Source organism: Periplaneta americana, chromosome 10, assembly GCF_040183065.1.
Source record: "Periplaneta americana isolate PAMFEO1 chromosome 10, P.americana_PAMFEO1_priV1, whole genome shotgun sequence".
Classification (NCBI taxonomy): domain Eukaryota; kingdom Metazoa; phylum Arthropoda; class Insecta; order Blattodea; family Blattidae; genus Periplaneta; species Periplaneta americana.
Window position 1 is genome coordinate 55,019,197 of NC_091126.1, and position 27,091 is coordinate 55,046,287.

Genomic DNA, 27,091 nt, shown 5'->3' on the forward strand with positions numbered 1-27,091 from the left:
AATCTTTAAACAAACATAGAATCAGTACTCTGTCCTGTAAGTAGATGACTCACTATGACACAAATGCTTTGTTTGACAGCTAAGGAGAACTCGCAGTATATTATCTGTAACATGCTTACTAAATGCAAGAGGTACTATGGCAATAGGAAACTAAAAATAACTGCTATAAATGTACCTTTATCCTGTGTACTATTTCATTAACGCACAAATCATGTGTCAAACTTAATGAATGATTTATAATGCGTAATCCGCCGCTAATTACAAATAATTGTTTCTGATTTAAAATAGATTTAATAATACTTTTATTACTCAAACATTGCTGTCCAGATTTTACACTTAACTGCAGTTATGACCTAATTATTTCTATGCATAGGTTACTTTTATATTGTTTTTTGCTACTTTGTGACATAGTTGATATTAAATGTAATCCGTAGGCGTAGCGACTGAAATCTTCAAGGACGGTATTAAGAATTTATTTCCTGGTCTCTGTCGCTCTCTCTGTAGGTTTCTGGCACAAGGTCGGAACTGCAATAATACCAGTCTTGGATGAGAGAGGAAACATTCTAAGCCCAAAATTGAAACTTTGCTTTTGAGATCGAATTCTAATGCTGCGTCAACATAAAGTACCTACTTCGTTAGTCAACTATTAATCACAATTTATGCTACAGTAACAGTCTATACTGTGCTACACTCCTCAGAGTTCTTTGAAAGTACGTATTATATAATCTTAAAATTGACATTCAGTGCTCATTCTGAGAAAGTGGCTATTTGCGACGTTTGAAGTTGCTTTTCTTTTTCTTGATATCGTTTCTTGAATCCATGGCATCCTTTCCGTAAGGCAGAGATTTTGATATTGCGATTGACAGTACGAACCCCATGTAAAACATGAATATGTCGTTTATCAATTTGATGTCCTCTGTTGTTTGAAGTTGGGATCGGATGTCGTGCTATACCCACAACCCGGGAGTCTGTCTTTCTAGTGCTGGGTGGAATTATCATTGAAAAAATGAGTGACATTGAAGCCAATACTAATTATAGCGTATAATTATATTATTTTGTGTAATACATTTTTGGATAATTCGAAATAATACTTATGCATTTAGTAACAATTAATATTCCATTTTATAGAACTTCGTTCTTTATCGTGTAAGAATTATCACAGGTTTCTATTTCATCTCCTTCAAATAAATATATAGAGTAAATTAATTAAATTAATGAGTATTAACATAAGATATAATTTTGCTTGCCGCATTCAACACTATGGTACTCTTCTTTTATATCTGATTTAATTTTAAATTTTACGCTTTTTAAGCTGCGTCAAATAAATAATATTACGGGAGACCATGATATCGACGGTGTTGAATAACAATCTCGTAGTCATAAAATTTAACTTTACACGAGAGCAAAAAGTTGTGAAGTTTATATCCATGCCTTGACTCAATATGTGTTTGCAGAAGTTTCGGGAAGACTTCTTTGATAGAAATAAAGTGTATTCTCATTTTATTAATTTTTTACATACGAGATTGCTGTTCAACGTCATCGATACACTACTTCTCAGTCTTCAGTGTATACAAATTGAAATATTTTGCTGTGACATTTGTACGTTTTTGTTCCATTTCCTTAGCGGCTAGATCTGCGTTAATTTTTTTAATAATTCGTGTAGCTCCAATGAGTTCCTGACATTTTTCTGAGAAGAAGTTTTCAATTGAAAACTTAAATCTGCACGCATTTGTTAATTTCTATGAACCAATAATTTTTAGAAACATATTTTATTACACTATTTCATCTGTGATTTCATATTGTTTTAGAGAAACTAAAGACAATCGTTAGAGGCAATCTTAAGTAAATCGCCATTTAGTTTAAATCTTGAAATGGAAGCCCATTAATATTTTATTACAGTTGAACTTTTTTTCTTTCGGAGGAGGCCCCGTAGGCAAGCACCGAAGCCTTACATTTGAACTTAGTAGATTTTATGAATTTGAATAACATTCTTTTAATGAGGAAATAAAAGGTTGCATTTCGCATAAATATGCTCCGTGATCGAATCATAAACTTTTATAATACGAAATACATGCGTACAGTACATTAAAGCGAAAGCACTTTTGCTAGTATTATTCCTTTAGTGAGAAATCAGAAATATGTGGATTACTTTACGTTGTAAAATATGTATTATTACGAATTAACACCTTAATAATCAAATTTTGATATAGGACTTAGAGTAAGTAACCATTGTTTTCATATTATTCCAGTATGAATAACAAATCCATTGACATTACAGTATATGAAACATTAAAAGTTACCGGTATAACGGAAAATTCCAGTTCCCCATATACATCAGAGAAACGTTCACCTACTGAATAATTCCTTCGAAGGTATACATTAACATAAAGAACTAATACTGTAGCTTATATAAACTAAAATTATTCTGAGAGCAAAACCTTTTTAATTATCATGACTAAATTATAAACTAAATACGAACGATGAACTAGATTTTCAAATGCCGGAATGCAGTAACATTTAAAATAAATATTCCAAATGAACGTGGTATATATTATTTTTGGGCATCCTATAACGACCCAGATGAGAGAGACAGTGGCTGTATTGATTACAGAACCGGCACTAGCCTCAAACAGGGGTTCTGGCGTCCTTGTGTGACTCTTGCTCCTACCGCTCCGGATTTAGAAGCTACACCACAGGAAATTCATGGCGTCACATGCAAAGCCAACAACATTAGTAATCTGTTGATAAAGGAATGTCAACTTAATTCCTTATATCTATAGAGAAAAGTTTAATAAATAGATGTTTTGTATATAGTCAATTAAAGCGACTTTTAACATTCTCTCGTAAGAATAATTGGTATTGTGCAGTATATTGTATTTGAAAAAGAATTGACCTGATGCAAGAAAATTGTAATGGAAAGAGTACATACAGTATATGATTTCTGCAAATTAGAAGACATTGCAAAATCATTTATGTACTGTACATTTGTTGCTACGAAAATCGACTACTATGTCTATTATAGCATAAGATCAAACATATTACTGTACTACTGCATGCTAGTTCGATTCAACTAAATTCTTTTTAGATGCGTCTGTATATTTAAACGTGTACATACACTTCCATTATGTTATTATACTGTATATACATCTCAGGGCCGTAATCAGTAGACAGCAATAATCGTTGCTGTAATCTCCCTAGGGATTGCAACTGAACTGGGTCTTGAGTTGATTTTTTTTTTTTTTTTTTGACATTTGACACAATTAAATACACACCAGGTATAAACTTATTAATTTAATATTTATCTACTAATCATTATTAGTACAACAAGAATGAAATAATGAAGCATTAAATATTTTAACTACTGTACGTCCCAGAAAACCGGGAGTGTCCCGTTTTTAAATACGTGCATAAAAGTCGTCCTGGTTCGAAAATCCCGGATGATGTCAAATATCATAAATACAGTACGTCAAATTTAGTACAGAAGTGTTGTTTAAAAAACACCATGCATTGCATTTACGTCTGTTTCCACTAAAGAATATCAGAATTTTACGACGTATATACAGGAGAAATAAAGATTATGCACAACCTTTTTATTTGTCTGAGATTGGAATAAAGCAAACATGTTTATGACTACTCAGTAGAAGGAAACTAATACGCTATCAACACATTCTGCCAGAACAATTACACCATTTCCGTGTAACATGAGTTATATACGTTAGCGGATGTGTCCCGGAAAATGGGGAACAAATACCTGGGTTATTTTATTTTTTTACGACGCTGTATCAACATCTCAGGTTATTTAGCGTCTGAATGATATGAAGGTGATAATTCCGGTGAAATGAGTCCGGGGTCCAACACCGAAAGTTATCCAGCATTGAGGGAAAACCCCGGAAAAAACCTCAACCAGATAACTTGCCCCGACCGGGATTCGAACCCGGGCCACCTGGTTTCACAGCCAGACGCGCTGACCGTTACTCCACAGGTGTGGACCACAAATACCTGGACTCTGTAGAAATATAAAATAATATTTTCTTTCCTATTGAATTTAATTATTATTTTTGCTTGAATAAAACTGTTAGGCGCGATCATACATTCCCAATATACGTCACAGATTCGTTGTTTGTCCCAGTTTCCTTCAGTCAGGTTATGGTAACCATGCCTGAAATTTTACTCGTGGTTACGACCCTAATACAACTGTAAGCATTTCGAAACTTTTTGTCCTAAATGTTATTTAGAAAACTACAGTATGTGTTAGTTATCACTCCATCTACAGATAAAATTTATCACATTATCAAACCTTGGGAATCGAGACTAGAGCTCTTTCAGTTCGTTATTTAACGACGCTATATCAATTACTAGGTTACTGTATTTAGGGCCGATGATAGCGAAATTCCTTTTGGCAGAGAATTCGCCATGGGCTTACCATAAATTTTCTTAAAGTTTGGGAAAACCTTGGAAAAACCCAATCAGTAGTGACGAACATTTCGGTAAGTTTCAAGTATGGAAAGCGGTACATGGAAATGTGAAAATTGGTATTTTCAAATGCAAAATTCGATAACTTCTAAGACGGGATATATGTAGGGTCGCCAGATGTCCCGATATGGCGGGACATTCCCTATTTTCATAAAATTTTCCCGTGTCCGGCATTTAAAGATATTACCCATTCCTAAGCTGTACTGAAATTCGCAGACGACGCGGAAAAAAATGTACCACGCACCGTGTTCAGACTTGAGGGGTGTGCAGATTTAAGAGAACACTCTCCCACCATTTTAAGTTTCTATTTTGATATTTCTATGTTAATCTAAATGTTACTTAAAGAAAATATATATTTTTTATAGGGGCTATTAAATTGTAACATTTAATGACACAATATGGTAACTGTAACAATTGTAATGATAAATATTCATTAAAATTTTGAAAAAAATATTATTTAATTATCCTATACATATATAGACTACACTTTATTACTATATTATTATTATTATTATTATTATTATTATTATTATTATTATTATTATTATTATTATTATTATTAAGTCGCTTATATATCAGCTCCAGTAAAATGTCCCGCTTTGATATATATATATATATATATATATATATATATATTTTTTTTTTTTTAAATCTAGCAACCCTAGATATACATACTGTATGTCAGAAAAAGTTATCAACACAACTTACAATTACCATTAGAAAATACAGTTCACTCGATTGTTTTAATTCGGTGGTTGGTAGAGTGTCAATGAACATCGATAAATACTCCTCACGCTGAGAAACTTCGAAATAAATTACAAGAAAGAAAGAATCCCGAAAAAACAAATTCTCGGAAGTTTCTCGATAATCGATTTTTTCATCTCTCAGAGGTAGATTCAAGCCTAGATCATAATTATGTGATCTGGGATTCAAGGCTGATATTCTGACGTCATAAATCCATAAATTGTAACATTGCTAATTAATTTTGTATACTTAGTTTGTAATTACATTTTTCTGTATACTGGTTCAGTGGAAGAGAAGGCTTTATAGCGTTAACTCTGCCGGGTAAAGTAAAGCATTATTATTATTATTATTATTATTATTATTATTATTATTATTATTATTATTATTATTATTATTATTATTATTATTATTATTTAGTATCGATAAATACGTCCTCGTCACGCTGTAGAACTTCGAAATACATTTGCAGACGATTTTAATAAATTTTGTTAAAATCGCGAAGTTTATGCTATGAATCCCAAATTTACGGTTTCTCGCGAGTTCAAAAACATTTGGGCAAAGTCAAATATTGTTTGTTGTCCCCAGATTTCAGGTTTATACGTATATATAATTTTATTCAAATTTCGTTAAATTCGCGGCCGCGAATTATTCCACTCTCCGAATCAGGCAATCACTCCACGCCCGAACTCAGTCCCGGATCAGCAGACAAACGCGCTACCGCCTGAGCTATGCTGGTGGCGGCACTAGAGTTCCTATGAACAATAATATGAAGGAAAATTTCCGAAAACCCTCATGCATACAGTATATTTGTAAGAGTTGCCCGTTTTAAAATATTTGAAGCGGCACGTTTCCAGCTACAAACAGCGAATCGGGTTCCATCCCCACCAGTCACATACGTAAATGGATATTTATCTTTCTCTGACTAGATAGCCTATCTGCTGTCCTCTTATCTTGTATTTGTGTGGTATTAAGCATTGGCCTTGCGCCATGTTTATTACATGACAGTAAACCTGCTGTTTGTAAAATATAGCATTAGTTTCCAATCTGTGGTACGCGTACCTCCAGGGGTACACGGGTTTGTCTCAAGGGGTACGCATCCCACTGATTACGTATGAAGAAATGCTGACATATTTAATTTATTATATTTTTTATAATTATTGCATTATATTATGCAGTAGTTTCTTTTGCAATATCAACTCTTGTTTTTCCTTGCTTGAATACCATTTTACGTCAATCATGACTATTATTTTTGCATCAATAACTACTCTATAATAATAATAATAATAATAATAATAATAATAATAATAATAATAATAATAATAATAATAATAATTCATCTAACCAGAATGGAGGTATCGTGTGGTTAGCACGATGATCCCCCCAGCCGTTATAGCTGGCATTCGCAACCGGATTTCGCTACCTATCGTAGCTCCCCAAGTGATCACGATGCTGGGTGGCACCGGTCCCATACACTGGCCGAAATTTCATGAGAAAATTTCTTCCCCCACGAGGAATCGAACCAGCGCGCATTCCGTAAAGCGAGTCCTAGGCCTTAGACCACGATAATAATAATAATAATAATAATAATAATAATAATAATAATAATAATAATAATAATAATAATAATAATAATGATAATAATAATAATAATCGTTTGTTAATTGTTACATAATTGCAATGCAGTTTGGAGGTACAAATATATTTTGGGGGTACGCTAGCAAAAAAGATTGAATACCACTGATGTATAGCATTGGTATAGTATAGACGAGGCAAAACCTGTCCTGTGACTCTGTCATGCACAGTGTCTATAGGTTTGTTTCTACAGAGAGTTTGTGATGGTTTGATAACTATTCGAACCTCACCTATTGCGCATGATCAGTGATGATCGGTTCGAAATTAATTTCAAACTTCTCTGCACGAACGTTCACGAACTGCAAAATAATTTACTAATCTCATATACTGAAGATGTTCAATTTCACAATATATTTTAATAACCAATATAGATAAGCATGGAAACATAGAATATAAAGTCTAAAAGTACGACTGCAGCCAGTCCAGTGAATAAAAGTAAAGCACAGCTAGTTTTTATGCGCATGCGTCACTCTGGTTTGAGATTGATTTGATCTTAATTCGCAAATTTTTTTGACAGCCAGGTAATAGCACAGTCTAGTATATACAGTCACGAAGCTCAATACGTAGTAAATATGCATCCATAGATAGTTGCTAACCACTAGGATCGCTACTATCGCCTCATTACAGACAATGCGAAATAGTACCTGCACAGTCTATTGTTCCTAGTACCCTCACAAACTCAAGCTTCGTGACTGTATATACTAGACTGTGGTAATAGTTTGGAGACGGTTTGATTTGCTACAAGAACGCCTGACCTCGATCAACAAGTACTCGTACATACAACGTTGCACGAACAGTAAAGTCGATGTGTGCATGGTCATGACTGTTGAAAACGTTGGAAACTGCTGCGGAAACAAACCTTATATCACCAGTGAGTATGGAGGGGAAGATAAGTTCTAGTCTGAGCTGAACTTCCGTGTCTGTAGATTCGTGTAATATCAACGACCGTCACCCCTCATATGCCAAACTCTTTTCCTGATCGCCCAACTTTTTCTTTCTCTCGTAACTCACATCCCAGTTCTCGCCTCCTGAACTATACATAATTCTCATCGAATTAAGAACGAGCTAGGGTTGAGGCCAAATTTTTGAAGGTAGATGGTAGTCATGGTGCACTTCGATTTGGAACACAAATATTTTTATGATAATGACCATGGCGCGGATTTTGATTACCTAAAAAATCCATAAAAATGACTAAAAATGTTGTAAAATTACCTAAAATGCTGAAAAAAATTACCTAAAAATAAGCAATCCTATACATAGGCCTAAGTAATAAATATCTTACTTCAAATGAAAAGCTCTCTCTCCTCTCCATTGCAATTCTTGACAGTGTACACCCGAAGATTCTGCCGAAATGTGAACAACCGACGGTTGTCGACGAAGACATTGTTACAGCCTACATTGAGAAGCTTCTTTCCACATCCGCGCAGACAGCAGGAGCATACTTGAAGAGTGACAGACCACTGGGTGTTAATTATTCTTGTATCTGCGGTGTTTTAAAGCTTTCTTCTGGGAAGACTTTAACGATTGTGCACAAAGTTTGCATCCTGGACTTTTGTCTAAAATAATCCCTTTATTTGGAAGGTAGAGCGTACAACAACTCAGCCGAGAGCTTCATCTCCTATTATATTTCTCTTTTTCCTTTTGACATCACTTACTATCGAGAAAATCCTTTCAGATTCCGCATTTGATTGGGATAGTGTCAGTACTAATGTTGTGAATTTTCCTATGTTGGGAAATTTTAGTTGAAGTATCTAGCCTAAATTACTAAAAAAATCACTTTAAAATTAAGAAAATGACCAAAAAATGCCCTCAAAATGAAAAAAATAACTTATGAGATTAAAACAGCGAAAAATGACCAAAAATGATGTAAAAACTCTACATTTCTGTAACCAGCAGTTCGTATACAGGATTTATATACATATTTATGTTCGTTGCAAAAAAATGTAAATAAAAAAAATTACATGTCGTCAAAATCCACGCCCTGAAAATGATTAACTGAATTTGTTACATAAAATATTATGATTGTCACAATAGTTTTTAAGAGAAGCAGTCTTCACGACGCGGAGTATCCATAAACGTTGGTTCGAAATCTGTCTTGGACACTGAAGTCTGTTCGCATCTTACTGTACTCCAACCACAAGAAAGTCTCCAGGGAATGAGACGCAGCGGGGTGATGTTTTGAATGAATGTTGATGTCATAAGATGTCATAAGGTCACACACGTGGGTACTCGTATCTCTATTGGCTATCTCTCAAAGCACAAACGATAACACTGATATACACATTTTTATACTACCCTAGTTACAAAATTAGATCACGGTTAATTTCCTGGTCTTTTAATCCCTCCATAAAGGAAATAACATATCCAGGAGAGCGCATGATTTTTAAACTCTAATATTATCTATCTACTTCGCTCCAATAGATGACGCAATAATAAGCACATTCTTTTCATGGTTTATCTCCTGGCTGGAGAACAGTATGTGATATCTTGTATCGTATCTACAGCTCGCGCAAGAAACGATTACCGAAAAGCAATGGTGGCGTTGCTGTCTGTTTTGACGTGTGTATGTAGGCACGCCGAGGGGGGAGAGATGTGAGCCGATGGAAGTATTGTCTCTTCCAAGAAGATGAACAAATGAGGACATCGCTGTGGAAATAAAGAACGTAGCAAGAGAAAAATTCGAAGCTAATTAAACGCGCAGCATATGTTTACGAATGAAATAATAATACCGTGCGATACAAGACACGCATTTACATGCAATGGAACAAACGAAAGCCATAATGTAACTATCACAACGCAAGACTGATTCTATCGAAGTCATTTCTCTTCCGACTGTACTCTTGAATATCATTCAAGTTATCTCGTGACCTTTCCTCTCGCCTGCTCTTCCTTATCGCAGTGTTTGATTCGCATTCCTTCCGTCGGTAATCCGTACTTGCGAGACCTATAGCTCGATTCAACGGTCTTGGCCCTTGTCCTTGCTTCTTTGTTTAGTCCGCGAGCTATGTATTGCGTCATAAGAAAGATGTCACACAGGTACACTGGAAGGGAAGAGGAAGAATGAAACCAATATCTATGCTCGCAGCTGAAGGACACTCCATGTCAAGCAAATATGTCTTTCTATCCTCTTACATCATGACACTATTTAGCCAACCAACAGTTGTGAGTGGTTAATAACGAGACGTGTGGAACAATATTGTGTTATATGTTTATGTGAACCTAAAATTAACTTGTGAGGCGTTAATTAGCCATGCCACCGGTGAAATCTAAATTATGCTCTGAAATACTACATAGTCACCGTTGAAGGTTGAATGTCGTCATCCGCAATAATAGCAGATCCACCAACACCTACACTATTATCATTATTACTAATACACATTTACTTCCATTTTTTTTTCTATATAAATATGACTGATATATCACGAACTCATTGTCACATGGCGTGAACTGAATAAACTCTCTAGAAAATGTTCCAGGTTTGTCTTAATTCTTACTTATCCATACTATAAAAAAATAAATAGCATAATGAATGGCTGTATTTAGGAACATAAGGTTTACCTATATAAAAGAAGGTTTCTGTATATATTTTATTAGTTCTTTATTTAACGACGCTTATCAACTACTAGGTTATTTAGCGTCGATGGTATTTGGCGAGATGAGGAAGAGGATTCGCCATAGATTACATGACATTTGCCTTACAGTTGGGGGAAAACTCGGAAAAACCCATTCAGGTAATCATCTCAAGTGAGAATCGAACCCACGCCGGAGCGCAACTCTGGATCGGGAGGCAAGCGCCTCAGCCGACTGAGCTACGCCTGTGGTTGATTTCTATATTAATTTGCAAGTAAACCTATTAGCCTATAACTCCTCAGAATAATAATGCTTTCTTCATGTCTAATGCTAGAGAGAGACAGTAGCGTGTACTACTTCGATCTGGGGGCCATTGACCTCTACCCTCTCCCCATAGGCGGAGAGAGAAGCGTTTCCTTGGAAGGGCAAAGCAAAACCATAGAATCCCGATATGACGAGATTATGGGGGACATCATTTATCTCCTCCTCCGTTATAGCTTGACCTTTGTACAGTATATCTGAATATGATCATTTAATAATGTTATTGTAAGACAAAAGTAAAGCTGTAACGAAATATACGGACAATTTTTTCCCCTCTTCTACGGAGAAGGGACCCGAAGGCTTGGACTGCAGCCTGAGGCTTATTGTGCTTACCACTCCTATTCTATGAATGATTGGGTAGCTGAACGGCCGCACTCTTGTACAAGTACAGCACGCCGCACAGTGAACTTAACCAGAACTATAGTATGTGAATTAATGATGGCGAAATGAGTCCGAGATTCAAATTGAAAAATTACCATCGCAATTCTGCTTCAATTGGTTGAGGAAAAACCTCGGAGAACCCCCAACCAAGTAAGTTGCCCCAACCAGGATTTGAACCTGAGCCCGCTCATTTCATGGCCAGACGTACTAACCACCATTCCACAGCGGTGGACCAATTTTACATTTACTCTGTCTGTTTATTTAAAAAAGCAAGATGTCATATCAAATGTAAATTCTAATTATTTTACTTAATCTCTCGTATTTAAGTTTACACATTATACCGGGATTACTTTTCTTTTTTCTGCATTGTTGTGTAGGCTGTTACAAAAAGAAACATTACAGTGCTTCCATTGCTTAAATGAGGTATAGAAATTCTTAAACATTCAGAAATTTAAAATAAATATTATAGTCACACACATGGTCTGAAAACATTAATTGTCAATTCAAGCATAGAAACTTAATCACAAACAAAAGCAAGAAAAATCTTTTGAATTCAATATTTTATAATGTTAATAGAAGAAAAAAAGAGTTCGGTGACGTTTGGCGGGGCAGTGCCCCCCATACCCCCCCCCCCATAACTCCGCCTATGCCTCTCCCGTATCAAAGCCTATGCTGCTTTGTTATAAATGGTTCGAAGAAATAGGAGTGAAAAAATGGCAGAATGTATGCCGGCGTATGGACAAAATTGAGGAACAACACTGTAATAACAACAAAACATTGTAGTGGGAAACAATTGAATAGTTCCTGATTGAAGGTATAGCAGATAGTAGTGGCAGTTCGACTGAGGAAGAGCTCTGATCAGAAGAATTAAGTGAGGAAGAGGCAATATCTTATTTTGAGCAACTTGAATAATTGTGGGTAATTTGAAGATAATTTATTGTAGTACAATGACACCGTTGTACTTATAAGTAAAATAATTTGCATAATAGTAAAACATTTCTTTTGTGTAGTGATTTTTTAAGACGGAATATACCGCGACATGATAAGAAGGAAATATTAGGTGTTACGACTGTGCGATCTGGGGCCTGTTTCGCAATGTTTACAATCTTTGTAAATTGTAAACTTTGCTTGTAAATTGTAAATTTCTGTTTCACAATCTTTGTTTGTAATGTTGAACTTTACAAAGGAAATCAAATCTTTACAAATTAAATTTTGCTCACTTTACAAGTATTCTGTTTCACAATGAAGAGTAATTTTACAAACGTGTAAATTTTACTTGTAAAATTAGCACATTTTCTACAATACCTCTGAGATGTGTAAAGTTTGATATTGCAACAAATTATGAATAAATACAATAAACAAATACTTATTAAATTAATTTTTGAGTAACTGGATAATATTTAGAATTAAACTAAAGCAGTTTTGATGTTATTAAGGAGTACTAATGACTCAGACGAAGATATTGAATTTAGGCCTAATCAAACGAAGACGTATAAGTAAAATTCTCCGGGCAAGAATTAATTCGTTCTTATCATTGTATAAATTTAATGAAAGGTTTCGAATGAGTCCCGCGACTTAAGAATACCGCGTATGTATTTATATACGAAGACTGTAGTTACTAAATACTCGCACTTAATAAAGAAGTTCCCTGCACCAAAAATAAATAATTCAATAGCGAGACTACTTACGCGGTATTCTGAAGTCGTTTCGAGTCTCGTTTCGCTGGAATCTCTCCTACAAGATATGGGACATCATATCCAACATCCAAAAGAGAAAAGTGATGCCCTAGCCCCTAACCTCAAAGCGAGAAATGTATTGTTTTGCATTGGATGCATACTAGCTGTCAGTTTCGTGGGTTAGCAGATAAGCACAGAATTTCTAAGATATCAGTGTGCAAATGTGCCCACAGGGTAGTTCATATTGTTAAAAGAGTTAAATTCGGGGCAGTTTTTGATCACCAAAATGTTATTTACTGTAGCACAGAATTTTTATGCTGCTGATGGGATCGCTAATGTTTGTGAGGTTATGGATGCAAAATTAATAAATACTGATGGATCAACACAAAAAATTAACCTGATTTTGTGTTTAGACATCGTAATTATTTTATCAATTGCATATTTGTACGTGGACCAAATCTGTTATTTACTTATTTGACTGCATTTTGTGCTAACTTTGGTCATTCAAGTAATAGACGTACATATTGGTATACTCGACCAATCACATCACATGAAACTCCATTGTCGCCAATATATAAAAATCTAAATACTTTTAATTTTTTTTAACAATACTTTATATTTTCTATTAGTGAAATATGCATCAGCAAGCTTAGAATAATCTATTTTAGTACAAAATATAAACATATGTATCGATAGTAGTAAAAATACAGCGACTTTATCTCTGCTCCTTAGCGATTTTTGTAAACTGTCGTTGGCGATCGTGTGTAACCAATAATGCGTATTTGTAAATTTCTTTAGCTGATTTTGTAAAGTTCGTCAGACTTTACAAACTAATAAAATAGCATTGTGAAACACAATTTACAAGCATTTGTAATCTTTTACTTGTTATTTGTAAATTGTTAATTTGTAATTTGTAAGGATTGTGAAACGGGCCCCTGGCCTGTGCGACCCAGCCCGCCCGTGCTGCGCCAACAGTGATGGGTAACTCGCGCTTAGTATATCTACTTACTTTTGCAAGGACAAAAATCCCTGAATCAAGCTGTACATGTGTATTATGCCATATTTAGTTGAGAGCCCGGGCTGGAACTGTCCTCGCACGTAGACCTCTTGGGTGGGCCCATTCTATTACCCTAGATATAATCACAGTCTACTATATACAGTCGCGAAGCTCAATATGTAGTACAAATGCAAACATGGGTAGTTGCCCACCACTACGATCGCTACTATCGCCTCATCATCGCAGATCTCTCTCCTAGTAGACGACAAAATATGTTACATTTTCGTTGTGTTCTTTTCGAAAAATTAACACCTTCCTTCCATTATTGAAATATTAAATGCATAAAGTTAATTTATTATTTTAATGAGGTATACTAAATTCCACCATAAACTCGAAGATACCTGCAAGAAATAGGTTAATATTATTTTTGTTTGTGCAAAACGAACTGAAATTTACTATAATCTCTTCACTCATTCAAGATTATAGCGATAATTAACTATGAAACCAATAAATATTAATTTTCATTTCCCTTTACAACAATAATAATGGAAATATGAATTAATGGAGTAACTTACGTGTACCGGTACTTGTAGTGTAGGCTTACGTGGTTAACAAAGTGGGATGAGGTTAAGCAATAATAATCACACCAGAATTGGAAATAAAACGTGATCAATAAATTTTATTGTAACAGACTTTTTCTACGTCTCTAGTAAAGTAACAAATAAAAATAACAACAAAATTAACAGCTATAATTAAAAACATATCCTTTGAAAAAAAAGTAGGCCTAAGCAATAATAATCCCACCAGAATTGAAAATAAAACGTGATCAATAAATTTCATTAAAACAAACTTAATTTTTCTACGTCTCTAGTAAAATATTATTATTCCAATTATTGTATTTTAGCCATTAACATTTTCATTACAACTAATAACGAACATTGCACAAGCATCAATGTGAAATACGCAACGAGCTAGCACTCGATGGAAATACGACACAGTCCAAAGTGGACCGTGGACAGTCTATTGTTTCTAGTTGCTAACCGCTTGGAGCGCTTTATCACGAGATTTGCAAAAATCACCTCAAGCTTCGCGACTGTATATAGTAGACTGTGATATAATATGTGCATTACCTCGGTTCCCCCGCGCTACAGATCCCCTTGCGCGCGCCACCGAACTCCCCTTCTGGCTACATCATACATGGGCACAATTTTCGGTTACGCGAGGCACTCGATTTGAAATAGTTTGTTTACTAGGAGAGGAGACTGCAGAGTAGGATGGGAAATATAAACTGCTGTGACCTGCGTCACCTTATCGTAATCGCTAAGGCGGTCAGTGGCGAATTATTAGGAAAGCGCTTGGTTAACGTGAGAGACTAGAAAACTTTTATTCAATTTGGCAAATTAATTCGGCAGCTTTAATCATAAACCTCTTTACTATTTCTCCATCACTGAATTGATTTAAATCACAGGCGAGAAATTGGGTAACTAGCCAATAATATTCCATCGCGTTGTCTACGTTTATTTTCTTGAATATTCTGGCGTTTCTCAAGATTACTTAATAGATTTGCACGTTCTTGACCCAAAATAATTTCAGAAAATCATATTTCGTTTTCTGCGCACATTTGATATATTTTAAAATAAATTTCTTTTGGAAATAATACGTACAAACAACATTTAATTCCTCGTAGGCTACCTTTTAATGCAGCGTGTTTAAGGTATAATGTCGTATTTAGTATACTATGCAAATGTTAAGATCATAAATAAATTTTCTTCGGAATAGTACGAAAAATAACATTTAATTTGTCTTACCTTCTAATTCAGCATGTTCTTTATGACATAAGGAGTAATGTCGTTGTATATTAAATTTATTAATGCCTAATAGGATTTTCGAGCATAACATACATCGTATGTTCTCCCCTTCTAAACAGCAAAAAAAAAACTCTTCCTCCCATTTCTCATAAAATAATCGTTTTCTAACGCGTACACACTGCTTTGATAATGCCATTATGCCACCATTGATATTGCTTATGAAACTGATATAGAACGTGCCCACGCCTAGGAGCTACGTGAGGGAGGAACGGGGACTGTGAAGATGATGTCACTCAGAGCAATAAGCTCTGTGAATGTCAGTGAGGCACAAATTCTCAAGTGAGGCACTATGCCCATCTATGGCCTACATGATTCCTTTACCTTTCCAAGTAGTCCTCACCGCGGTCCCTCAACTCCGAACCCACGAGTTACCATTAGCCCAGAGGAGATCACACGTTGCATAGCGCTATCACCAACAATAGATCACATACCCACGGGATCCAATTTCGGAGGCGGCCAGCAGGCAACTCTACAACAGAACAAGCCAGAAATCTAGGAAATAAACGGAGATGATGATGATGATGATGATGAAAGGGAGGAAGTGTAATTATGATGACGAAATGAATCCGAGATCCAACGCCGCAAGTTACCCAGCAATTCTGCTTCAATTGGTGGAGGGAAAACCTAGGAAAAACCCCTACTAGGTAACTTTCCCCAACCAGGATTTGAACACGGGGCCGCTCATTTCACGGTCAGTCGTGCTAACCGTTTCAATTCGTCTCAGATGAAGTCTTGTAGGAACAGTTGTGAAAACCCCCTGCCACAAAAAAAGAGAGTTGACTAAACAACAACATACCACGAAGAAAGCAGTATTCGTTTTCCTTCAATTATTGAACTAAACACTGATATTCACAAATTAAGACACCGCGCATCATGTTTCAGTAGTCCCTCTTCAGGGTAGGATATGAACTGGGATTGTCCTCGCATCCATTCCGCTCCAGTAGACCCATTGCATTACCCGAAAAGGAATTGTGTGCATGTCCTAAGGCGCCTCGCGCCACAGAACTCGCCTTTCCGTGTAGGACTCACTGCAGTCCCTCATCCCCGGTCCCACAAGCTACCAACAAGACCACGGTTCATAGCACTACCACCAGCAACGAATGACCATATATCCACGGCATCCAAGTTCGGTGGCGTCTCGCAGCCGACTCTACATCGGAGTGACCCCGAAATCTAGGATGATGATAAAAGTGGGGAAGTGTAATTAAATTATGATGGCGAAATGTGTCCAAGGTCCAACGCTGAAAGTTACCCAGCAATTCTGCTTCAATTGGTTGAGGGAAAACCTGGTAAAACTCTGAGCCAGGTAACCTGTCCCAACCAGGATTTGAACCCGGTCCCGCTCGTTTCACGGTCAGACGTGCTAACCGCTACTCCATACAGGTGTACATAATATATCTGAAGGATTCACGATATTTTATTTTCTTAGACAGTAAATTCTAGGGTGATAAGGAAAAAGCAAATAAGTAAAAAAAAAGAGAGTTTCCAGTAGAAAGAATAAAACTGTTTATTTCCATGAGAATGTTACACTAGTAATCACAAACCACTGAGTTATTTTAACAATGTATTTTTACACATAGCCTACTAGGCGTGTTTACAATTAAATATTATTTTTAAAGAAAGAGATACATGACATCTTCTTTTGACTCAATATATAATATTGATTTCTTTGCTTATTATCTCTATTTTCAATTTATACTGTTTTGACCATGCAAATAACATAACTATGGACCGTACTTTGTCCCACGAGGCTACAAGGTAAAGTATTGCTGGAAGTTTTAAGTGGACGGCGCATTAAAATTTCAATCGTGAAAATGAACTGTTTAATTATTTAGATTACTAGGGGAATTAACTGTTCAAATGCTCTTTCCTATCAAAATTATGGAGTACAAAAAATCGTAATCTTATAATCCACAGTTCTTATGTATGACTTTCATACTGACAGCAAAACTGGTAACAGGAAGTACTGGAGAGTTGAGAAAAGTGATATCTTCAATGCGAGGTCAGTGCTGATGTTGAAAATGGTGTAAATATAATTAAAGAAGAAAGTCATACACTTGAGGCTGCAAGGACAGAGATTGGAGTGAGGACAGTTACCGATCGAATCAAACAGAGAGCAAGAGAACATCCGTCCTCTATTCTTAGGCAGGGAACTCGGAATGTTTAAGATGAGGGAACAATGTCTTACAACTTATCAGAAAGAAATACTCTTCTGCGATCTGTTAACCGGGCTCAAAATGCAAACAGACCTCCATTGCTTGCATCAATTCAGCAGTGCGAAATAATACCGCCATATAATACACACTTACTGGGGTACACTCTTTGCAATTTAATAGTGGAATGAATGATCCTAGTCGCCATGTAACATTTTATACACGTCAGGCATTGGAACAACTAGCCAGATCTCGTACTGTGCTCCAACCACGAGAAAGTCTCCCCCGGATGAGACGAAGGAGGGTAATGCTGTGAATGAATGTTGATGTCATAAGATGTCATAAGGTCACACACGTGGGTATTCTTATCTCTATTGGCTAGCTCTCACAGCACAAACCATAACATTGATACAGACATATTGATACCACCCTAGTTACAAAATTAGATCACAGTTAATCTCCTGGTCTTTTAATGTCTTCATACAGGAAATACACATATGCAGGAGAGCGCATGGTTTTTAAACTGGCGTTATAACGGTAATATTATTTATCTACTTCGTTCCAATAGATGAGGCAATAGTAAGCACATTCCTTTCACGGTTGATCTCCTGGTTGGAGAACAGTATATTGTACTGTGATGAAATTTTTAAAATAGGTCCTCACATGTTCAACCAACTCTGTAACATCCACGGTATTACTTATGATCATGTTTTTACACTGGTTTACTGTCTTTGTGCAATGAAGGATCAAGCCACCTATACGTCCATTAATCAGATTTTGAAGAATTCTGCACAACAGTTTGAATTGGAACTTAACCCGCAGTATTTCATTATGGATTTCGAGATCAGTGCAATGAATGCAATCCGTTTATTATTCCTGATCTCTTCGATAAAGGACTGTTCGTCCCATTTTACACAAACAACTTGGCGAAACGTTGTTTTAATCATGGCCTGAAGCAACTATATAACGATGATGAAGAAATTCGATGGGGCATCCAGAAACTTGTTGCTTTACCCTTCGTGCCTTTGGACGATTTGGAAGACACATTCGATGGCCTCTTGGACACAATCCGTCAGGAAGTAAATGATGTTCAACTTACATAGAAACTACTTTTGTCAGAAAACGTCCAGCTAGAGGTAGGAGACGAGCTCTTTTACCACGTTTGGGACCTGAAATCTGGAATGTACAAGCTCTGGTAATAAACAGCACGCCGCTCGCAAATAAATGCTGAAGTTGACATTCTCGTTTTCAGACAATGTTAAAGACTGTGTGATGTATTTTGTCTCACTGTGAAAAGAGAGAGAAAGGAGATATGTCTTACTTCGTCTGTGTTGTTATGGCGATGGGGAATGGAGCGATGCCGTCCATCCATCCAGTGGCGGAAAGGACTAGTTGATACATTCTGTAGCGCAAAATAAAATAACAAAATATCTCTCTTCGTACTGTGTAGTTCCGTCACTGAGCTTGTCTTTCAAGAAACTGAGTTCCGGCAGCCTGTACAATAACAAGATTTTGAAAGGAATCCTGAAAATTTACAACCCTCCTATAATCTCCACCCTCATTTGAAGGGACTTGGTTTTATTGCTACTGAGACAAGATAAACCTTACCAGGTATAGTTACACATCACGCACGCATCTGTATGGAAGTTCTTAGACCATATCCAGAAAGAAGAAAGGGATAATTCTATTTTAGTAATAACAATCGCATACTAATGCCATTATTACACCAACTAATACCAATGGCGGGGGTCACTAACTGACACCACGGAGTTTATACTGTTTCTGCAGTAAAACTGGGAAAATTATATATTTTTGTAATCGTTATTACCCAAGGATCTTTTATATCAATTTCATTACATTTATTTTAACTTTACAAAACATTTTTTTTTCAACAGAATATACAAAAGAAATGTCTTCTAAAAAAATATACAACTTTATTTACTACATTCATGTGATATCGTAATGTATAGTTATGTACCATACAGTACACAAATACTCATGTAAACAAGAACAATCATTCGATTTTTGCCTCTGGACTTGGATGTCTTCGTAAGGGCTGAACTTCCAAAACAGTAAGTATTTATATGCAATAGGTAACCAGAAACCTGTTATTTTCTTATACGCTGTTACAGCTCAAAATGGTATAATTTATAAAAATAATAAAAATTGATGCAATTATTCAAAGGGGTAAAGTAGAAATTACCTTGTTCTTCTTCTGACTCGCTACTTTCTTTCTATTACATCTTACTCAGTAGGCTGCTGAATAACATCTTCATTTTAACTGCTACAACTATCAAATAAACTATGTTTCAGAAACCCCAATTCAATATCTGTATCCTTCAAATACTTCCTCTCAGACACATTTACAGTGAAAAAAAAGAAATACAATCTTCTAACTGGAATTACTGTTACTGAGTCTAATATAAAAAAATCTGAAAATAAGAAATTCAATGTACACATGTACTGATAATAATTAATTTTACCCGACAATTAACTGCTGCCGAAACTTGATTTTTTGTTACGATGTATATAATATAACAACAATAAAAGTCTTAAAAGCAGAAAACAAATTTCCCTGTAATAAAAGAGATATTATTAAAAATATCCTTTCGGGGTCAGTAGCAGAACCCCCCCCCCCATTTAGTATGCGACTGTAACTAGCGGAATGACATGACACTGCCAGACGTCCTATAAAAACGTTACATACCTACTAAATAGGCAGTAAATTGAAAGAATTGTTTGCAGATACCAAGACTATGAAACAAACAATGACTTGAAGTATGCCTGCGCACAATCAGTCGTAAAACTGAACAATCGGTCATAAAACGAATTTATATACCGAAGACCAACGGCTGTAAGGAACGTGATAACTTATTGCGAAACATTCCACCTTGTATTAGTAAGAAACATTACGAACTCTTTATAACACTTTTCACCTTGTAGACTCGAGCACAACAAAAACGAAAATGATCGTATTGCTTTACGAATTAGAACTCTCCTTTCGTCAGATATTTTGCCGCAACTACAGTGGACAACAGTTCAAGACTTCTAACTCGTTGGTGTTTTATCCAATAGCTGACACCAGTGTTGCCAACATATAGTCCTACAATCTCACCATCTTGTCAACAAAAAGTAGCTAAATCTCTCCAAAGTTTGTTAAAAAAATCCCCAGAAATGTCGCTAAAATTAATAATAAATATCTTACTTACTTACTCACTTACTTACAAATGGCAGGTTCACTGCCGCCCTCACACAAGCCCGCCATGGGTCCCTATCCTGTGCAAGATTAATCCACTCTCTATCATCATATCCCACCTCCCTCAAATCCATTTTAATATTATTCTCCCATCTACGTCTCGGGTCGCCCTGGGTGGCAGAGTTGGTATAACTCTGGCTTTCTTTACCCGAGGTTGCGGGTTCGATCCCGGCCCAGGTCGATGACATTTAAATTTAAGTGTGCTTAAATGCGACAGGCTCATGTCACTTGATTTAGTGGCATGTAAAAGTAGATTAGATTAGATTAGATTTATTTATTTAACCTGGTAGAGATAAGGCCGTCAGGCCTTCTCTGCCCCTCTACCAGGGGATTACAACTATAACATGAACAATAAGATTACAATTAATATTAAATTTACAATTACAATTACAATAAAAATTAAAGTACGACAAGAATACCTGATTAATGAAAGCTAGACATTTTATCATAGAAGTTAAGAACAAAGAATATTTTTGTATTTACTAAATTACAAATTAAACCTACAATAACAAAATTCTATAGTGATGAATCCTGCGGGACAAAATTCCGGTACACCGGCGACGCTGATATAACCTCTGCAGTTGCGAGCATCGTTAAATAAACCATATTATTTTTCTACGTCTCGGCCTCCCCAAAGGTCTTTTTCCCTCCGGTCTCCCAACTAACACTCTATATGCATTTCTGGATTCACCCGTACGTGATACATGCCCTGCCCATCTCAAACGTCTGGATTTAATGTTTCTACTTATGTCAGGTGAAGAATACAATACGTGCAGTTCTGCGTTGTGTAACTTTCTCAATTCTCCTGTAACTTCATCTCTCTTAGCCCCAAATATTTTCCTAAGCACCTTATTCTCTAACACCCTTAATCTCTCTTCCTCTCTCAAAGTGAGAGTCCAAGTTTCACAACCATACAGAAGAACCGGTAATATAACTGTTTTATAAATTCTAACTTTCAGATTCTTTGACAGCAGACTAGATGACAAAAGCTTCTCAAACGAATAATAACAGGCATTTCCTATATTTATTCTGCGTTTAATTTCCTCCCGAGTGTCATTTATATTTGTTACTGTTGCTCCAAGATATTTGAATTTTTCCACCTCTTCGAAGGATAAATCTCCGATTTTTATGTTTCCATTTCGTACATTATTCTGGTCACGAAACATAATCATATATACTTTGTCTTTCGGGATTTACTTCTAAGTCCACACCTGTGGAGTAACGGTCAGCGCGTCTGGCCACGAAACTAAGTGGCCCGGGTTCGAATCCCGGTCGGGGCAAGTTACCTGGTTGCGGTTTTTTCCGGGGTTTTCCCTCAATCCAATACGAGCAAATGCTGGGTAACTTTCGGTGCTGACCCCGGACTCATTTCACCGGCATTATCACCTTTCATTCAGACGCTAAATAACCTAGATGTTGATACAGCGTCGTAAAATAACCCAATAAAAAATGTACTTCCAATCCAAACCTATCGCTTTACTTGCTTCAAGTAAAATTTCCGTGTTTTCCCTAATAATTTGTGGATTTTCTCCTAATATATTCACGTCATCCGCATAGACAAGAAACTGATGTAACCCGTTCAATTCCAAACCCTGTCTCTTATCCTGAAATAATAAATATCACTAAATACATCACAGTCGTCAACAATACAACCAGACTTCGCAGAAGAGGGTGACGACGAGGAAATTATATTTTTTTCCGCATATGTATGTTTTTCTTATGTACTAAGTTTGAGCTATGTCCTATGTTCCTATAAAACATGCATTTGCATAGAATTCTCGTCTCTAGTGATGACTGATGACGCAGTTTCTTATGAGATGTTCATTCGTGATTGATGATTTAGACTAGACAGAAGTGGAGTATGTTAAAATCATGAACCGAGATTCGTGGTGCGTTTAGAATGCACATACGGGTTACCAAAATCCATTGTTTAAAGTAGGCAGGATCCCGTTAGCCCGTACTGTTGCATTTGATGCAACTAGAACCTGCGTCACAACATAACATAACCAAACCATTTCGCATGTGATGCCGAGACTTGTCTCGCTCTTTCGTAACCCTACAAAGTTATCTCTCCTGTACGTGCATGTAAACGTTATTAATATTATACTGAACAGAAAGAAACACTTATTACTGTATTAGAGAGATCGGAGTGTGTCCTGTAGCATGGTGGACCCTGCATAGGCAACAGCATTAAGACGACCGCATAATATATTTGTCATACAATTTATCAAATGCATATTTACCTCCACATCGTTCTTGTGTGGAAAAAATTGGACTAATCACCAACAAGGTATTACAAAAATTCATTATTGAATTCAATGCCTGTCTTCATAATAACTGAAACTAATTTCCGTATCAACAGACTGCAAATCACGCTAGGTATGGAATCTGAAATAGAACATTGCTGAAAAAGAGAACATTTTAGAAACTGGCCTACAAAGAAATGGGAGATAGAATAATGGCTTACCTTAGCCAGTTTTTCATAGTTGCTGGATCAGTATTATACCTCTACTTATCGCAGGAACACACTCTAGGTGTAAGAGTCTGAAACGATTAATTTCTGTTTTGTAACAAGTAAGTATGAAACTGTTCACAAGATTTGTCATTGAAATTATATTTGACCAAGATGATACCTCTGACTGTCTCTGCTAGCTTGAGAATTCTTTCTTTAGTCCATTGGGTAGAAGTTAGGAAAAATATCCTCTCAACACTTCCATTGTGACTTGGTATAGAGAAATAGAATTGACATATTTTTAGGATTTCTGAAGAAGTTTCACTATTGGTAGAACTATTGGAATTGAAGAATTTGCACCATTGTTTATATAAAGTTAAATCTATTTCTGATTCAACATTGAATTTATTGAATAGCTTATAATCATCAATAGAAATATTTTTAGAATGTGGTAACTTAATGCATGTGAATAGTTCATCAAACTCTGTTTTTTATGTCCTTGAGCTTCAACCATTGAAAGCAGCTGAATTCAGACATAGGCTTTGCGGATTTCTTGAGATATTCAATGCAAATTTTATATAAATTAATTAAATTTTCATGAAAAAGGTTACATTCTCTGTGGAATCCATTTTCAGAGATTTAACTTAATGACTCTCTTACTTTTAGTGGTAATAACTGATTTTATGCTCGACCATGCCGAAATGTACTAATTATACACCTGGTAGCAGTCCTTTAATGCATGTCATTAAAGTACACCTACTCATTAAAGTACAGGTCTTCAGCCAATGATAACTCAGCTTACATGTGTTCAGCCAATGAGAAGTCAGCTTTGTACCGTTATAAAACCGCAAGTATCGATTATTCTCGGATATGCAATCGAAAGAGAATTAGCGAAAAGTCACGGAGGCTGAAATCCAATACTGTCGCAGAAGGTTATGTTCTGTTACTATAATAATTAGCGTTAATTGTAAATAATATTCAAATAAATTCAATTTGTCATCTCGTTTTTCAATGTCGAATTCAATAATCAAGGTTATAATATTATAATATTATCAAGTTTAACGGGATTATACATCAAGGCCAATGACATTATTGTTCCTCGGAAAAAATCAATACTTTCGCGTCTGCGCACATCTCACAATTCACGACCTAGAACAAGGTCACTTCCGATCTTGTCAGATACAAATAAAATGTATACATCTGAATACCGTAATTTCAAGTTAGAAATATGGTCGAGCATAAAAAGTCGTATGAAACTCGCCTATAATGGTAATTAAGGCTGGTATTCATAGTCGACACTTTCGATTAAAGTGTCCTTTGGAAGACGCAAAGTATCACTTTTCCGTTGCACAGTCGACACTTTGGTGCAAAGGAACATTTTGGATGAAAGTGTAGTTCCGACCACACTTTGAGCCGAAAGTGGCACTTTGTATAAAAATGGCGGACGTCTTGGAAGTTGTCGATTATTAGAACGTGTGGAAGAGATGTCACAATTAGTGGACAATGTACAAATTAGAGATAGGCCTAAAGACAATCCCGTGGAATTTTATAATGATATAGAATTAAAAAAAAGGTTCCGATTTGATGAAGAAACTTATTGAGATTGCTTATATTTTCAATGACTGGTTGACAAAAACGAATAATAGACGTTTGCCAGTGCCTCCAATAACACAGTTATTGCCTGCATTAAAATTCTATGCTACAGATATATACCATACATTAATATATACAATATTAAAGTTCAGGTATTTCTGTAGTAACATTCGTATATTTATAACCTCAATTCGATGGAGTGATATGTAGGTAGATATGCCTATATAACCTATTTTTTATTACTGAAACGAATTTTTTAACTTAAATAATATTAAACTAACTTCAATCTAATGAAGGCATAATTATCTTAAATTAGTATTGAGAGACCTCACGTGCCTGCCTTCTAAGCAGATTCCATAATTATATTGGGTTTAAAATGATTTTGATTTTTGTTGACTACCTGTATTTTGAGATAAGATTTATCATGATGTTGATATAATCATTACTGTTTTGATACCGGTAATATATATTTTCACGCCGGTAAGCAATACATCTACTGTTTCTAGTTCATGTGCAGTCATAACCTCACCATGAAAAGAGATCTCAAACTATTAGGCCTATTTTGTTTTGCATTGTAGAAACATTTGACATTCAAAATATTCCTGAAGAGCAGGCAATAATGGAAACGAGAGAGAGAAAATAGTAGTAGTAGTAGTAGTAGTAGTAGTAGTAATAATAATAATAATAATAATAATAATAATAATAATAATAATAGCAGTAGTAATGTGTTTATCTCATTCTTTTTTTACTTCTATTTACTATTCACGAAAAAGACAAAAATGAAAATAACGGAAATAACACGATATATCAATGAAGCAGATACGTATAAAACCTAACCTAACGATATAAATTTAATGATTATACACAAAACTTAACCTACTCAGTCCAACTTAACCTAACTATATAAACTAATAGAAGATAGGCCTATATAGGCTACAAAAATCTAACCGAACTGTATAAATCAGTGGAACGGGTACATACAAAATCTAACTTAGCGACATAAATCAATGAAAAAGATATGTACAGAACCTAATCTAACTATATAAATTAATGGATCAGTTATGTACTGTACAAAACATAACCTAATTTCACCAGCAGTATCACTAACTATTTAATAAAATGTTATATATCTGAACTGACTGAAATAATCTAAACTATCGGCAACAAAAACTAGAAACTGAAATAAAATAACTTTAAATATATATTTTCTTCCTCGCGCAATCAATTAGGCTCCCAATTCAAATCACAAGCATTGTAATTTGTAGGTTATACGTCATTAATTTGTTATTGTTTGTTAACTTGTTTTGAAAGGTATTGTGGGACTTCTATTACCAACCAAATTGTAACTCTACACTTTGCTGGCGTAAAGTGACACTTTGTGAAGTGCACTTCTTCAATCGTCTATGAATACCACTAATATGAAAGAGCCACTTTCGTCAAAAGTATCACTTTGCAAAGTGGTGATATAAAGTGTCGACTATGAATACCAGCGTTTCATAAACATCCATACTCGCTTAATTAATTACTATCGTTATAGGCTCGTTGCATAATGTACTATTTCAGCCTATCATGCAAACAAACGAGAATCCACCGCTGTGAAGTAAATGTTAGCCTACCTGACCGTGAAAAGAGTGGGCCTGGGTTCAAATCCTAGTTGAGACAAGTTACGTGGCTGAGGTTTTTCCGGAGTTTTCTCTCAACCCATTAGGAACAAATGCTGGGTAACTTTCCGCGCTGGACCCTGAACTCATTTCGCTGGCATTATTACCGTTATCTCACTCAGACGCTAGATAACCTTAGTGTAGTTGATAAAGCGTCGTAAAATAATCAATTAAAAAAACAAGAATTGACATGCGCAAGTCGCAGTCTTCCACAATAGAATTATATTTCCATTCAACAGTCGAGATTTTAGTGTGAAAGACGTACATTATTGAATAAAGAAACCAAAGATAGATTTATGAGAACTCATTTAAAA

General features: G+C 35.7%; 1 long non-coding RNA gene across 1 annotated transcript in view; it reads right to left on the minus strand.

Annotated features, from left to right (window-relative positions):
* Positions 1 to 26,848, minus strand: part of LOC138707709 (uncharacterized) — a 114,831-nt gene extending 87,983 nt beyond the window's left edge. The window contains exons 1-2 of the long non-coding RNA XR_011334331.1: positions 26,733 to 26,848; positions 23,539 to 23,615 (exon numbers count right to left, since the gene is read on the minus strand). This is a non-coding gene — a long non-coding RNA (uncharacterized lncRNA). The remainder of the gene's footprint in view (positions 1 to 23,538; positions 23,616 to 26,732) is intronic.
* Between the last annotated feature and the right edge of the window lie 243 nt (positions 26,849 to 27,091).